At 57.5% G+C, this 13,688-nt stretch overlaps 1 long non-coding RNA gene across 2 annotated transcripts in view; it reads left to right on the top strand.

The window, feature by feature from the left end:
* LOC114487364 (uncharacterized) overlaps window positions 1-13,688 on the top strand; it is a 74,071-nt gene that overhangs the window by 53,858 nt on the left and 6,525 nt on the right. Inside the window, exon 3 of one of the 2 annotated variants that reach the window (XR_008618833.1) lies at window positions 2,192-2,333. The exons of the other annotated variant lie outside the window; for it this stretch is intronic. This is a non-coding gene — a long non-coding RNA (uncharacterized lncRNA). Of the gene's footprint in view, window positions 1-2,191; window positions 2,334-13,688 lie in introns of those variants that run through there. 2 annotated transcript variants of the gene reach the window in all.

Here is a 13,688-nt window from a genome sequence, read left to right as displayed (position 1 = left end):
TGCCCAGGTGAAGGGCAAAGCAGCTGGGCCTCGTAGACCTGGCTGCGGGGCTCCTTTCCGCTAAGATATGCTTATTTATAACCCAAAGGAAATTTGTCCTAAAAACAGGATTTCCGCGCTCGCCTGGCTAATTTTCTTTTTATACTCTATAAGGACTTAATGGGGAGAACCTTGCCATTTGAAGAGGTTATTTTTAACAGCAGTATTAGCCTGACATCCTAAAAGTGGGATGTTACAGATCAGTAGGAAAACCCACCGGACCTCACTGTCCGGAGGAGAGAAGGAAAAAGCCCCTCCAGGAGAGCTGATTGCCCAAAGTCTGTGTAATTTATTGGCAATGCAGGACTTGAACTTGGCTGGAGTCCTGGTTGCCTTTTAGGGGTTTGACATTACTGCAGGTCTGGCTTGCTGACAGCAACGCTGTGTAGGTACTGTCATCCCAAGGGATGGACACAGGCTTGTTCGTGGCCTTCATTAGAGATGGAGGTACATTCTGGGGGGCAGATCCTGAAGTTGCCTTCTGGGAACCCTATTCTCTTGCTCCCAAGCCTCCCTTCCCTTGTCTCCCAACTGTCCACCTCGGGCTGGAGACCTGGAATCTCTAGGGTCTGGGCAGGGGACGGACTGAGTGAGGGGGGCAGGGTGGGGCTGGGGAACTCGTCATCTGTCCCACTCGGCCTGCATGACGTCTGGGGCAGGAGCTTTGTGTCTGTTCCTCTCCCCTCAGTCAGGATCCGAGGTCCGTTCTGCCCCCAAGGCCCCTCCCGGACTTCCACAGGCTCCATATGCACCCCTGGCGTCTGGCTGCACCCCCAGGTGGGAGGGGGAAGGCTTGACCTCTCCCCTCTTAGGTCTCCAGCTGGGCCTGAGGATTCAACTGACCTAAGACAGATTAACAGGAGAAAAGCATGCAGATTTTTACCTGTCCATGGGGGCCCTACAGGAAAACGAAGGCCCAAAGACGTGGCAGAACCTAAGTGCTTATACACTAGGTTGGACGAAGAAAGGAAACTGTGGAAAAGGAACGAAAACATCTGGGGAGGCTACAGGAGAAGAGTTAGTTCAACAAGGTCCGTCTGTACGGCATCCTCCCTGGCTTGACTCCCTGTCTCTGATGATGAGTGTTTCTTCCTCCTGAAACAGGGACCCCATTTTGATCTGCCAGCAGCAGGGATGCCTTCTGCGGTTGGGGACATGTGACGACCCACGAAGACCCCTTCCTGGGGGACACATATTAAAATAGGCAGGAAAGTAGATTTCCCAACCGCCATCGTGGTCTGCACCCCGGGGAGAGCTGTGGGCCCCGCTGTGGACCAAGGACTTGCTCCTCGTCACCCAGGCTACCGGCTGGATTCCTCGTTTTACTAAAACGCTCACCTGTTCGCTGTACCGCCTCCCCGCCCCCCCACCAGAGTGACCTTATGTGCGTGGTTGACTTTTCCATGACTTTCAGGATGCAACCCAGGCAGCATCCACCTTGCAGGCAGCCTTGCTCTGAGCTAAGACGAGGTGGGCTAGAGGGGAGGGGTGGGTGCAGAGAGTCGGGCTGGGGTTACTCCAAAGTCACACTTCGGATCCCATCAAACCCTTCATGTGGACTGTTCGGAGGGGCTCACTCTCACCACCTGCCAAGGGCTGTCCTGCTCAGAACACCTTCCCCCTGCTCGTCCTGGAAAAATTCTGTTCTTTCTTCCAGAACCAGTAGCTGAGGAGCCATTTCTCACTAAAAGCTTTCCACCAAGTTGAGTTAGGTTCCAGCACCAGACAGAGGTCCTATTTTGGCTTTCCATCATGAGTCCCCCTTGCGTGTAGAGTGGTCCCCAGTTCCTGCCTGCCTCCCGCTATGGGAGCAGGGAGACAGAGCTCCCCGTCTTCTGCCCCTGGCTGCAGGGCTCGCGTTGTGGTCCAGACCGTGACTGTGTCATCAGTGGTGGAGGTAACCATGCTGGGGCCCAGAGCCGGAGGCCCAGGCTGGGGCAGCAGCAGGGTCTGGCTAGGTGGTCACCACTGCCTTTGGCTGATCTCACTGGGGCTCATTTGACTTCTGCCTCTGACTTTTAGCTTCCTGTCTCTTCTGTGAGCCTGCTACAGCCTTAAAACAGTAACAACAACAAAACAAAAAGCAAAAGCAAAAACAAAACAAAAGCCCTTGTTTGCTGAAGGCAGTCAGAATTGATTTCTGTTTTTGCAGCCAAGAGCCCTGATGGATGGAGAACCCTGCCCGGAACTCTGGGGTCCCGTGTGCTTCTCTGAGGTGGTTCACACATGCAATGCTTCAACAATACTAATGGCTGATTCCTCGAGCCCTTTCTGGGACCTGGGACATTGACGAGTTCTCGCGGGCCTAAGATCTACAGTGATGTCCGCGGGCTCTGATGGAGCAAGTGGAAACGCACCAGAATTACTGGAGGATTTCCCAGCACGAGTGTGTAGTGACGCGCTGCCTGGGTGCCTAGATCCGCCCGTCTGAGTCCCAGGGCGAGAGTGTTCAGTCCCCAGCGGCCAGGAGGTCAGGTCCTGTCCCCAGGCCTGCATCTGTGGTGCCGAAGCAGTGGCCAGGCATCCTCTGACATTTCTTCCATCGAGGAGTGAAGTCTGCCTCTCCTTCCTTGAATCTGGGCATGCGCTGGGACTGCTGGGCCATGGGTCGCAGCAGGAGGAAAGCTGCCCGGGTGTCTGCGCCGAGCCTGGAGAAGCCGGTGGCTTCCATATGGCCCCCGTGGTGCCCTCTCTCCGGGAGCCCTGACCGCCCCATGAGAAGACCAGTCGTCTTGGGTCAGCGTGGACGTGGTCAAAATAAAGAGTAGATATGGCTCAGGGCTGCGTCCTCTCTTTTTGTTTATGTCGCCCTAAGTGTGTTGGCCCCTCCGGGGGAGCAGGGGGGGATAAGATGGGGTGTGTCAGGTGTCACAAAGGGCCTCAGCAGCCAGGCTCAGGCTTGGGGACTTATCCTATTGACAAGAATGAACCTGAGCGGTTTCTGAGCAGCGAGTTGGGAGGGACCCCCGTGGCTCTGAGTGGGAAGGTCACGGGAACAGGCCAGCAGGGGCCAGAAGGCAGGTGAGGCTGGCGGCAAGGAAGCCAGCTGGGGCTACTGGAGATCTGGGGACGAGACCTCTGTGGAAGAGACCGGGAAGGAGGCACCTCTCCCCCGAGCTGTGACGGGCTCAGCCATATTCTCTTAGCCTGAAATCCTTCATCCTAGTGGTTCCCGAAGTCCCCAATCCAGTGATGCTGAGAATTCATGATTCCTTGATCCCACGACATGAAGTGCCCGTGTTTCTCCAGTTGTGTGATCTGGTGATTCACAGAACCTCTCACCCGGCAACTCTAAAATTCTCTGATTCATATGCTCTGCTGAATCAGCCCTTGCAGTTCCTGCCAACCCCTGGCCCATGGCTTCTCCTGGGAATTGAGGAAAGGCTGTTTGTTTCTGTCTTTTCTTTTCAGACAGGTGTCACTGGGGGGCCTCTACCTTCCTCTGAGGTGGCTGAGATGGAGATCGTGCAGGTGGGGAAGATCCCGCAGTCAGTTGGAATAATGCAGAGCGTGTGACCCCCGTGGGCCCCAGGTGCCCGAGTGCTGAGGCAGGAGCAGAGCCCCACCTTCGGGGGGAACTGAGAGGTGCTCCTGACCCAGGGCCCGTCACACACTCTACTCATGTCCACCTGCTGGAGCAGCACCCCAGGACTGTGGTCTCCCTGCAGAGCCCTGCAGAGACCAGCACCTGGGGTGGGGGCGCACCTTTTCTTAAGCCACAAGCTGGAGTCACCCATTGGCATCCATAATCACTGGAGTTGACAGTAGACCTGAGGACATGGGAGACAAGCAGAGTGGCCTGTGGATTTGGGTGACAGGGATTATGGGGGACAGGTGAGGGGTGCTAATGGCAGGGCCACAGAAACGAGAAGCCTGGGTCAGGGGACCCGGATAGGCCTGCTGGCCCTCAGGGCCCACCGTGCCATGAGTTGGTCTTTATCCTTCTCCCCTCAGCCAGCCCCTCGGCATCAGATCCTGGAGATGAGGCCCCCGTGCCAGGATGTCGTGAGGCCCAGTCAGGGAAACAGGGAAAGCTATTGGCACTGCATCTGGGACTCTTGCTATCAGTTTCTAGTGGCTTTTTTCAGGGTCGTGCGTGGCCCTCTCTGCCGGCCAGGCCTCCCTGGCCCTCCGTGTGCACGAGACTCCCTGCAAGTGGAGGCTGCTCTGAGATGGTATCAAGAGAAGGAGGCAGTGTGGGAGGGAAGCCAGGCCCACCTCTAATCCACGTGCCCCTCCTGGTCCCTGCTTGGCCAGCCTTGGGATTTGGGGAGCTGCTCTGAGTTGGAGATGAAATGGGCCACAACCATGGTCACTGTTGGTTATGAAAAGTGGGGGAGACATGATCCAGCATGCATGCACGCCTGCGTCCATCCATTCATCTGTCCATCCATTCATCCATCCTTCCATTCAACTATCCATTCATCCATCTATCCTTCCATGCATCCATCCGTCCATCTATCCATTCATTGATCCATTGATCCATCCATTGATCCATCCATCCATCCATCCACAATTTATTAAGTGCCTACCGTGTCTGAAAGAGTGCACCCCACCCCCATGGATGACTTTCTATGCCCCTATCCTGCTCTGTTATTATTTGTGCCTTTGTTCATCTGTTCACTGTCTTTCTCCCCCACTAGAATTTTAATTCCCTGAAGACATTGTCTTATTCACCACTGCCTCCACACATCTAAAATCAAGCCTGGCACTTAATAGGTGCTTGAAAGCATTTCTTCAATGTATGAATTTAACGCCCCTCCTGCAGCAACCCTGGGAATAGGTGTTATTGTCCTTCATTTTTAGATGAAGAGAGGCCAAGTGACTTGCCCACGGTTTCATTATTAGTAAGTCGTGACCTGGGAGATGAAGCCAGGTTTCCAGAGCTGGGTCTAACCCTTCATACTGCTCCACGCTTCGTGAGGAGGGGGAGAAGGGCACAGTTAGTTCTCACTGGGCAATCGCGGGAGGCGTCCTGGAGCAGGGGGCCACGGGCAGCGGAGGGTGGGTGCGACGTCCCCAGGCAGGGGAGCAGGTAAGGACAGCCAGCCGAGGAGACTTCTTTGGCCAAGGCCTGGGGGATAGGAGTGTGGAACTGGCCTCTGGGGTGAGGAGGGAGGCCTTGCAAGATCCAGCCAAAAGCCTGCCAGACTTCTCTGGAGCTAGAAGCAATCCTCCATCCCTGCTGGTGGCTCTCATTCGGACACCGGTGCTGAGTCTGGCCTGTCCTTGTCAATCAACTGACACCAAGACACGTCCCCAAACACCTCTCGCTGAAAGGGCCTCTCTCCCAGGTTGTGGGCTCAGGGGCACCTCTGCCGTGCAAAGTGGGCTCCCCCTGGGCCCAGGAAAAGGGTCAGCTTAGCCAGGCCTGGGCAGACAGCCGGCCGGCCTGGGAGCCCTGCGTACACTCTCCCTGCCTGCTGGACAACACCTTCCCCGCCCTGGACCTCAGCACCCCCATCTGCAATCGAAATGGTTACCGCAGCCCTTTGTCACCTGTGATGCCGGTGACTGCACCCACACTGACTCTCCTGCTCGCCGCAGGCGAGTAGCTTTCCACGTTGGACCCCTCCTTTGATCATCAATAACCCCGTGAAGGAGGCAGGGCGGGGTCAATTATCTCCATTTTCTCAGATGAAGGAACTGAGGATTGAGGGAGATTGAGAGAGAAAGTCACAGACACTGAGGATTGAGAGAGAAAGTCATCGGCCCAAAGCCGCTGAATCAGTGAGTGGCGTGTCCCGGTCTGGAATCCCAGCTCATCCCTCTGCGGCCACGAGGCCGGAGACTGCAGTCAGAATGGTGTCATGTTCTGATTCCGCTGGGGTTCCTGGCCAGGGTGTCCCTTTTTGAGTTCTCCTGTCACGCCACCCTCTGCCCACGTGGCCCCAGGGAGGAGGCAAAGGGCCCCCCTAAATACACCAGAAGTGACTCCCCTCCTCTGATCTAAACCCCACATCCGCGTTTGGGCCTCCGCGCTGGAGGCTTCTAACCTGCCCGGTCATTGGGGCTGTCCTGCCGTTCCCACACAGCCCACCCCAGGGAGGAAAGCTCGGGCGAACTTACAACCTGACCTCATTTCTGGGAGAGATTTCTTTAACCCAGAGAAGCTAAGCCTAGCTGGTGCTGGGCACGGGGGCGTTCTCAGGTGGGGAAAGCAGCTTCTTGGGGCCAGGCTGAGTGTGTCAGCAGCGGATTCTCGGGGTAGATGCAGGGGGACCACAGCTTTGGCCCCTGGCGGACAAACACCAAGCCCTCGCGGAGGCCAAAGCCTTTCTTCCAGAACTCTGGGCTCATTACTTCCCTTTGCTAGGCCTCCCTGCCTACGAAGCGGGGTAATAACCCTTCCCCAGGCTGTCCAGATCCAACAGGACACACGAGGCAGGGGGAGGGGGGAAGGGTGCGGGGTTCTAGGTGGCGACGCAGACCTAGATTTCCGCCCTGGTTTTGCCACTTACTAGCCTAGTGGCCTCGTGCAGGTTACTTAATAATAAATACTATTCACCTGCTAGGGTTGTTTGGGGCCAGGGGGGTGAATTTGATAGAAGGCACTTTGAAGACCGCTGAGCTCCCCAGGGGGCTGCTGTGTTAGGGGTCATTGTGACAAGGCCCAGCAGCCGAACAGGCAGAGGGCTTAAGGCTCTGAACAGCGTGATGGCTCAGGGCCGGACAAAGTCTCAGGGCATGAAGCCCTTCGGAGATGCAGATGCTAAGGACGGGCTCTGGGTTGTAGGGTGACAGAAGGAACCAGGGCCAGATGGGGATGCGTTCTGGTTTGGGAGGAGACCTTGAGCTGTGGGTACCCTTTTGGGTAAAGCTCCAGGGAGGGGACCAGACGTGAACGGTCGTTGGATGAGCAGGGAACATGCACAGTGACGGTAGCTGAGAGCCTCTGCAAGGCTGTCTGGGCCTGTGCGGAGGGCTGTATTCTGAGACATCGCCTTGGCTGGCTTCCCTGCAAGACGCTGGTCCTGGGGGAGCTGTGCTTTGTGAGGTAACAGAGGAACAAGGTGGGGGCTGTCGTGGGGTGGGGAGAGCCCCCGAATGCTCGAGTTTTAGGGCGCAGGTGGAGATGCGAGAAGCCCCGAGATCCCCCAGGAGAGTAGGCCTCCCCTCACCCGGCACTCCGTCCCTCTGTGCCTGTCGGCCACCTGGTTCCCTGCCTTTTCTCTAAGGCCTGTCCCAGAGGGACAAACATTTCTGTAGGTTGTGGGCCCACTGTGTGTCAGGTCTGGACACGGACATGGGACCACCGAGGACACAGACTCGCTGAATTCTCTCAACGGCTCCGAGAGGAGGTGTCATGACCCCCATGTGCCCACGAGGAAGGGGAGGACTTGGGGGATGGGGATCTGGCCGTCGCCTGCTCTCCATGTGGCCCAGGGCCCTGGGGCTCTGGCGCAGCTCTCCCAGCAGGTCCTGTCCCCTCATGCAGCAGATCCGAGGACAGGTGGGTATGCTCAGGGCTTGTGGCCTGTCCAGGGGCGGCTCCCACAGAACCCTTCAAAGGCCCTTGCTCTGGCCCCTGCTCCCGTGTGCTACTTAAAAAAAAAAATCTAGAATGAAAAAGAAGAAAGTTTCTATTTTTGATGAGACACCGATGAAATGAAGGCTTTTAAATTATTAAAATCCAGAAATAAATTATTTATTCAGGTCAGCCTTTCATTTCACGCACATTAACCCCACCAGCCCACTGCCATGAATTTGCTGAGTGTCCTGGCAAGTCATTTACCCTCCAAGGACCTCGGTGTTCTCTTCTGTAGGATGGGTCAGGGGCCGGCAGGGGGCTGGGTTTCCCAGGTGCTGGAGGAGCCTGCCGGGAGGAGCCCAAAGACCGGCCAGAGCAGGCCTGTCTGTTCCCTTCATCTCTCTTCATCCTGTACCCTTGGCCTTCACGATCGGACCTTCCCTGAGCAGCTCAGGTGGCTGGGAAGGGGAAGAGCTATTATTAATAATAATAGTACTACGTGCCAGCCCTGCACAGTGGTTTACACATCCAACTTATTTATCCTACAACAACCCTCTACGGTGGATAATATTACCACCTCCAGGTTACAGATGAGGAAATCGGGCACCGAGTAGTGAAGTGCCTTGCCCGACATCACCCAGCTTGGAAGTGGCACAGCTGGAGTTCAAGAGCAGGCAGCCTGGTTCCCGCACTGACTGCTGCAGCACACGGCCTCGCCTTGGGTGTGAGTGAGGCCCTCGGGAACCTCCCGAGATGACTCTTCTTGTAGGTGCCGTGCCTGTTCTCTCTACCTTTGCACTTGCTGTCCCCTCTGCCTGGGGTGCCCTCCCTGCCCCAGGCCAGCAAAAATGTCACCTCCTCCAGGAAGCCCTCCCATCCTCCCTCTGTGCTTCCACAGCATTCTCCCACTTCCCTGTGAAAGCCCTTACCCGCCGAATCGTCCTCATTTACACACCTGTCTCCCCACCAGACTGTGGCCTTCTTGAGTTCAGGGACCGTGTTGGATGAATTTCCACAACCCCAGCACGGTGCCTGATGTAGACCAGTTGGTGTTTGTTGACTGAATGAGCGAGTGAGTGTTTGAAGGGATGTGACTCCCTTGCCCGTGGGGGAGGGTTGCAGGTTGCCTTATGGCCTGGCCCTGGGAAGACCCCTAAGTTTGCCATCCCTGGCATCCCTGAGATTGTTCTCCCACCAAGAGACTCAGCTCGGCGGAGAAGACATTGGGTTTCCATGGCAACGGAGTTTTTTCTGCCCGAGAAAACATTTCCACAGAAATCCCAATAGACGCCAGTGGGTGCAGTGGGCGCTGCCCCTCCTCCCACATCCTGCACCCCTCCTGCCTCCGCAGGGCTCCGAGCCCAGAGCCAGCCCTTCTCCTTCTGTGGGTTGCCACTGGGTTTCTCACAACTGCCCTATTTGAAGCTGCTTTTTGCTGCCGTGCCAGCTTCGCCCCACACCCTCTCTGGGTGAGGAAGGGGAGCCCTGGCCCCAGGCTGTCGGCATTAGGGGGTCCAGCCCCACCATCCTCAGACGGGAAACCTCGGCCCAGGGCAGGGAAGCAGAGGGCTCCCACCCCCTGCCCTGGTTTTGCGCTGCCATCTGCAAGCCCCTCCTCCCCTCAGACATGGGCGCCTGCACCTCCCCCTCCCCCAGGGCCCCGGGGTCAGGGGGCCTCACAGGGCTCACCTGGCAGAAGCCGAGAGGCCTGAGAACTGCAAGGTGTCCGGCCTCAGACCCTGCCGAGCACCAGACCCACTGCCCTGCGATCCCGGCTGAGCCTCTGGGGGTGGGAGGAAGAATGCGGCAAAGGCACCTGGTGGGAGAAGCTCAGAGAGGTCCGTGGCTTCCCTGGGGACACGTGGCAGAGCGGCGGAGGCAGGATCCGCGCTCTGGTCTCTCTGGTGACACGGCCAGCCTCTACCCACTCTCCGGCCAGGCGGGAGCCCACTTTCCCCACCTAGAAACGGGGTAGACGGCCCCTGCTGGAAGCACGGGCAGAGCGCCTGGTGTGCGTGTGGGGCGCCGGCTGGTCAGTGGAGGCTCCAGCCCGAGGACTGAGAGCTCGCTTGGCCCTTGAGACCATCAGACCATCAGAGAGGTGAAATGACTTTGCCCAAGCTCACAAGTGGTGGCCCAGGGGACGGATAGGGGACGTGTCAGACTCTGACCCCTTCCGTCTGTGCGCGTCCCCCCCGCGCGGCTGTTTTCCCAAAGCCAGTGATTACCTTTCCCTGCCAAGCCCCGGCTCTGCTCTCCCTGTGGGCGTTGCCTCAGCTGTGGACTCGGCACAACTGCCGGTGAAGGAAGAGGGCCAGGGGTGCGTGGCCCTGAGGCAGGGACAGAGGCCCCATGGTCGGGCTTTGTGCAGCCAGCCGGAGACCAGCTAACAAGCTCATCGTTTCGTGCCCAGGCCTGCCACGCGGGCAGCTGGTCCTGCCATCCCGGATCACCTCAGCCCCCCACCGGACCCCAGGAGTCTGCCTCCCAGCCCGGACCCTTAGACGCCCGCCCTCCCTCCCTCCTGTAGTCGATGGATCCGTGCTTGGGCCTATGGTGTTCCGCCACCCACACGGAGCCGGCCTCCCAGCCTGGCATGTCCAGGTCTCATCGCCATGGCAACACTCACCACCCCCGCGCGCGACCACTGTGCTCAGCTAACCCGTGGCCTGTCCCCTGCCACTGGCCACCCATTTGGGTCGGGAGACCCACACACATCCGCTCAGGCCAAGACTCGGAGCTCACTCGTGTTCCTGCCTCCCCCCACAGGCCAGAGTGACGGTGTGCGTGGGTGTGTACGTCCCGCCCGGCAGGGGTGTGCACACGTATAGGCGCAGGTGTGGAAAACACCGGCAGCTCATCTGACTCTGGTCCGTGGGACTCGGGGGCCGCCGGCAACGCCTAATTGTGTGTCGTGGGTCCTCTGGGGGGGGGGGTGGTCTCTGTCTGTGTGCCCGCACCTCATCAGGTTTGCGTGTCTGTCTGTCTGTCTGTGTTTGTGTCTCGGCAGAGGCCAGGGAGGGGAAGGGAATGTGTCAGAGATTGTGGACAACAGCTCCTTTCACTGCATTTCTCCAGCCGCTGGAGAAGGACACCCTCTCCTCTGGCCCGTTCTCCTAGGACGTTCAGGACCCAGCAGTGGCTGATGGGGGCAACCCACTTACCATCTTTGTTGGGCTCTCCCCTGGGGCCAACAGTTACACTGGACTTTGGCCCTTGGAATCCACATAATCTTCTCTTGAGGCGCCACCTGATTCCATTTTCCTATGCAAAACACAGAAGCTGTAGAGAGGGGCCCGGGCAGGACGTTGGGAGAAGGGGCACGTAGTCTCGGTTCTGTTGACAGCTGGCTCTGTGACCTTGCGCAGGACACCGTGCCTCTGGGCCTCAGTTTCCCTGTCTGTTAATGATTTCTTGTGGACTTTCTATCCGGACCATCCGGAACTCCATCAAATGGCAACCGTCCCAATACATCTTCCTCTCGTCTTCACGACAGCCCTTGTGGGTCGCCTGTTATTAGCCCCGGACGATAAGGAGGAAACTAAGCGCAGAGGATGCTGGTGGGATGGGGGCCCAGCCGCATCACCCTGACCAGAGCCTTTGCTCTTTCTCTCACCCGCTGCCCCCCGTGCTCTGCCCGCACGTTCCAGGGCCAGGATGGGCCCTCTGTGCCACCTGCCACAGCACAGCCAGCCCCTCACGGGCACCAGGGCAGTGGGCTGCCACTGACAGAGGCACCCACCGGCCCTGCTGGGAGACCCCTCCTCACCCCCACTGTGGACAGGGCCAGATATCAGCGAGGGGAGTGTGGGAAGGCAAAGGAAAAAGACAAAGCCTTCGGGCTGCCCTGTGCTGGTGAGTCGTGACGCATCGAGTTCCGAGATCAACAGGCAGGGCTCGGCTCCAGGGCCGCGTGGGGCTGAGCCTCAGAGCTGGGGCCGGCAGGCGGGAAGGGCTGGCGGGCGCTGGGTCGGGGGGTGGAGGAAGGCCCCAGGCTCCGTGCGGGGCAGTAGGGCAAAGCTTCTCAGACTTCCCCACGCGGACCGGTCACCGGACACTTGTTTAAATGTGCGTCCTGGTCCAGCAGGTCTGGGGTGGGGTCTGAGTTTCTGCATTTCTAACGAGGTCCCGGGTAATGCTGCTGCTACCATGGTCTGGGACCCGCCTTTTGAGTGTCTGAGTGTGGGCTGAGAGGTCACGCGAGCCGGGTTTGAACTTGGACCTGGCCCTGATTAGTTGCATGAGCGGGCACGTGAGTTCCCAACTCAGCAGGCCTCCGTTTCCTCACCTATAAAGTGGGGATCATAATAGTACCTGTTTCAGGGAGGCGGTGGTGAGGGTTCAGAAGTTAATCTCTGTTAATCTGTGTCACAGCCCGTAGATGGTGCTTGGTAAGTGTGTTATTATTCTACAATGCCGGGCTGGAGAATATGTGCTTTTCTGCTGTGGAGAGTGGGTTGCTGTTAAGTGTTAAGTGGGGGGTGACGTGACCGAAGTCTCACTGGAAAGACTTTCTCTGGGCGCTGCTGGGAGTTGAGCTGGAGGTGACGGCCGGGCCTGGGGGAGCCGTGTGGGGCTGGCGCGGGAGGGGTGTGGGTGAGAGAGGAAACGGAGTCTGGAAATGGTGGATGGCAGGGACGGAAGGAGAGAAGGGGCAGGAAGGACCGACGTTTCCGAGGCAGATCTAACCGGAGGTGGCCTGGGAGGGCCTGGTAGTTGGCGTTGCGGTCCTTGGGCTCCGCTGTGCCCGCTCACCACTTCCACTCCTCAGCCCGGCCCAGATGACTATATTTGACTATATTGATTATATTTGGGAGCACAGCAGGCAGAATTCTGAAGGAGGCTTGCCTGTCGGTTTCAGCCAGTCTGGACACCGTAACCTTGACTCTAGCTATTGAGAAGAACGCCCCTGTGCAGAGAGCTATCTGTAACCACACGTTCGGGGAATTCGTAGGGAATGACTGAACCAAACTCCAGAAGGAAACATTAAGAGCTTGTGCCTGTGGGTATGAATATGTACACACATCAAGAGTATAACAGAGTGGGCCTTCCCTGGTGGCGCAGTGGTTAAGAATCTGCCTGCCAGGCTTCCCTGGTGGCGCAGTGGTTAAGAATCCGCCTGCCAATGCAGGGGACATGGGTTCGAGCCCTGGTCCGGGAAGATCCCACATGCCACAGAGCAACTGAGCCCGTGCGCCACAACTACTGAGCTCACGTGCCATAACTACTGAAGCCTGCGCACCTAGAGCCCGTGCTCCGCGAGAGAAGCCATCGCAGTGAGAAGCCCACGCACCGCAACCAAGAGTAGCCCCCGCTCGCCGCAACTAGAGGAAACCTGCGTGCAGCAACAAAGACCCAACGCAGCCTAAATAAATAAATTAATTAATTAAATTAATTTTTTAAAAAAGAGTACAACAGAGTGAGTTTTGTTAGCAATTCCTGCTTTTTCCCTTCAAAAGAATTGAAGGCAACTGTAGCCAGTGTGGTGAAACAGGTGTTTTCTCTTCTACATGCAGCCCTGTTCTGATGTCCCACATATTGTTGGTCCTGTCCTGGGGGTGTTTCATTCTCTGTAAGTCTTGGGGCCCAGCTAGCCCACAGGGGCCTTGTGTGTGAATTAGGGAAAGTTGTCCCCTCTAGACAGATACAGCCCCATGGGCACATAGTGTGGTGAGTGGAAGGCAGACTGGATTCTAGTCCCCACTTGTCCCTCGGGTGGGCACCCTTGTGCAGTGGACAACCTGCACAACTGTATGTGCCGTCTCTGCACACGGACCACACAAGCTGTTCAGGAAACGGACACTGTAGAAAATTCTTTAACTGTAGAAAATGCTTTATCTGGGCATCAAGCTCAGCCCTTTAGCCCAGGTTCTTTCTTCGGGTGATTTCTTCTGGGCCTAGGTCTCCCCTTGTTATTCTCTGCACGCTGCATCTGCTGGCTTTAGGCTTTAACTCAGGGAAAAGCTGCCTATTGCTGCAGCAACCTGGGCTGCTCTTTGGGGTGAGGGCCCCGTGTCCACATTTTCTTTGTTGACGGTATTATCTCCCCAAGACGGGTGTTTAAAATTGCTTTGGGGGCTTCCCTGGTGGCGCAGTGGTTCAGAATCCGCCTGCCGATGCAGGGGACACGGGTTCGTGCCCCGGTCCGGGAAGATCCCACATGCTGCGGAGCGGCTGG

Source organism: Physeter macrocephalus, chromosome 12, assembly GCF_002837175.3.
Source record: "Physeter macrocephalus isolate SW-GA chromosome 12, ASM283717v5, whole genome shotgun sequence".
Lineage (NCBI taxonomy): Eukaryota > Metazoa > Chordata > Mammalia > Artiodactyla > Physeteridae > Physeter > Physeter macrocephalus.
The sequence above is the reverse complement of the archived record's forward strand: the minus strand, read 5'-3'. Positions and strand labels throughout refer to the sequence as shown.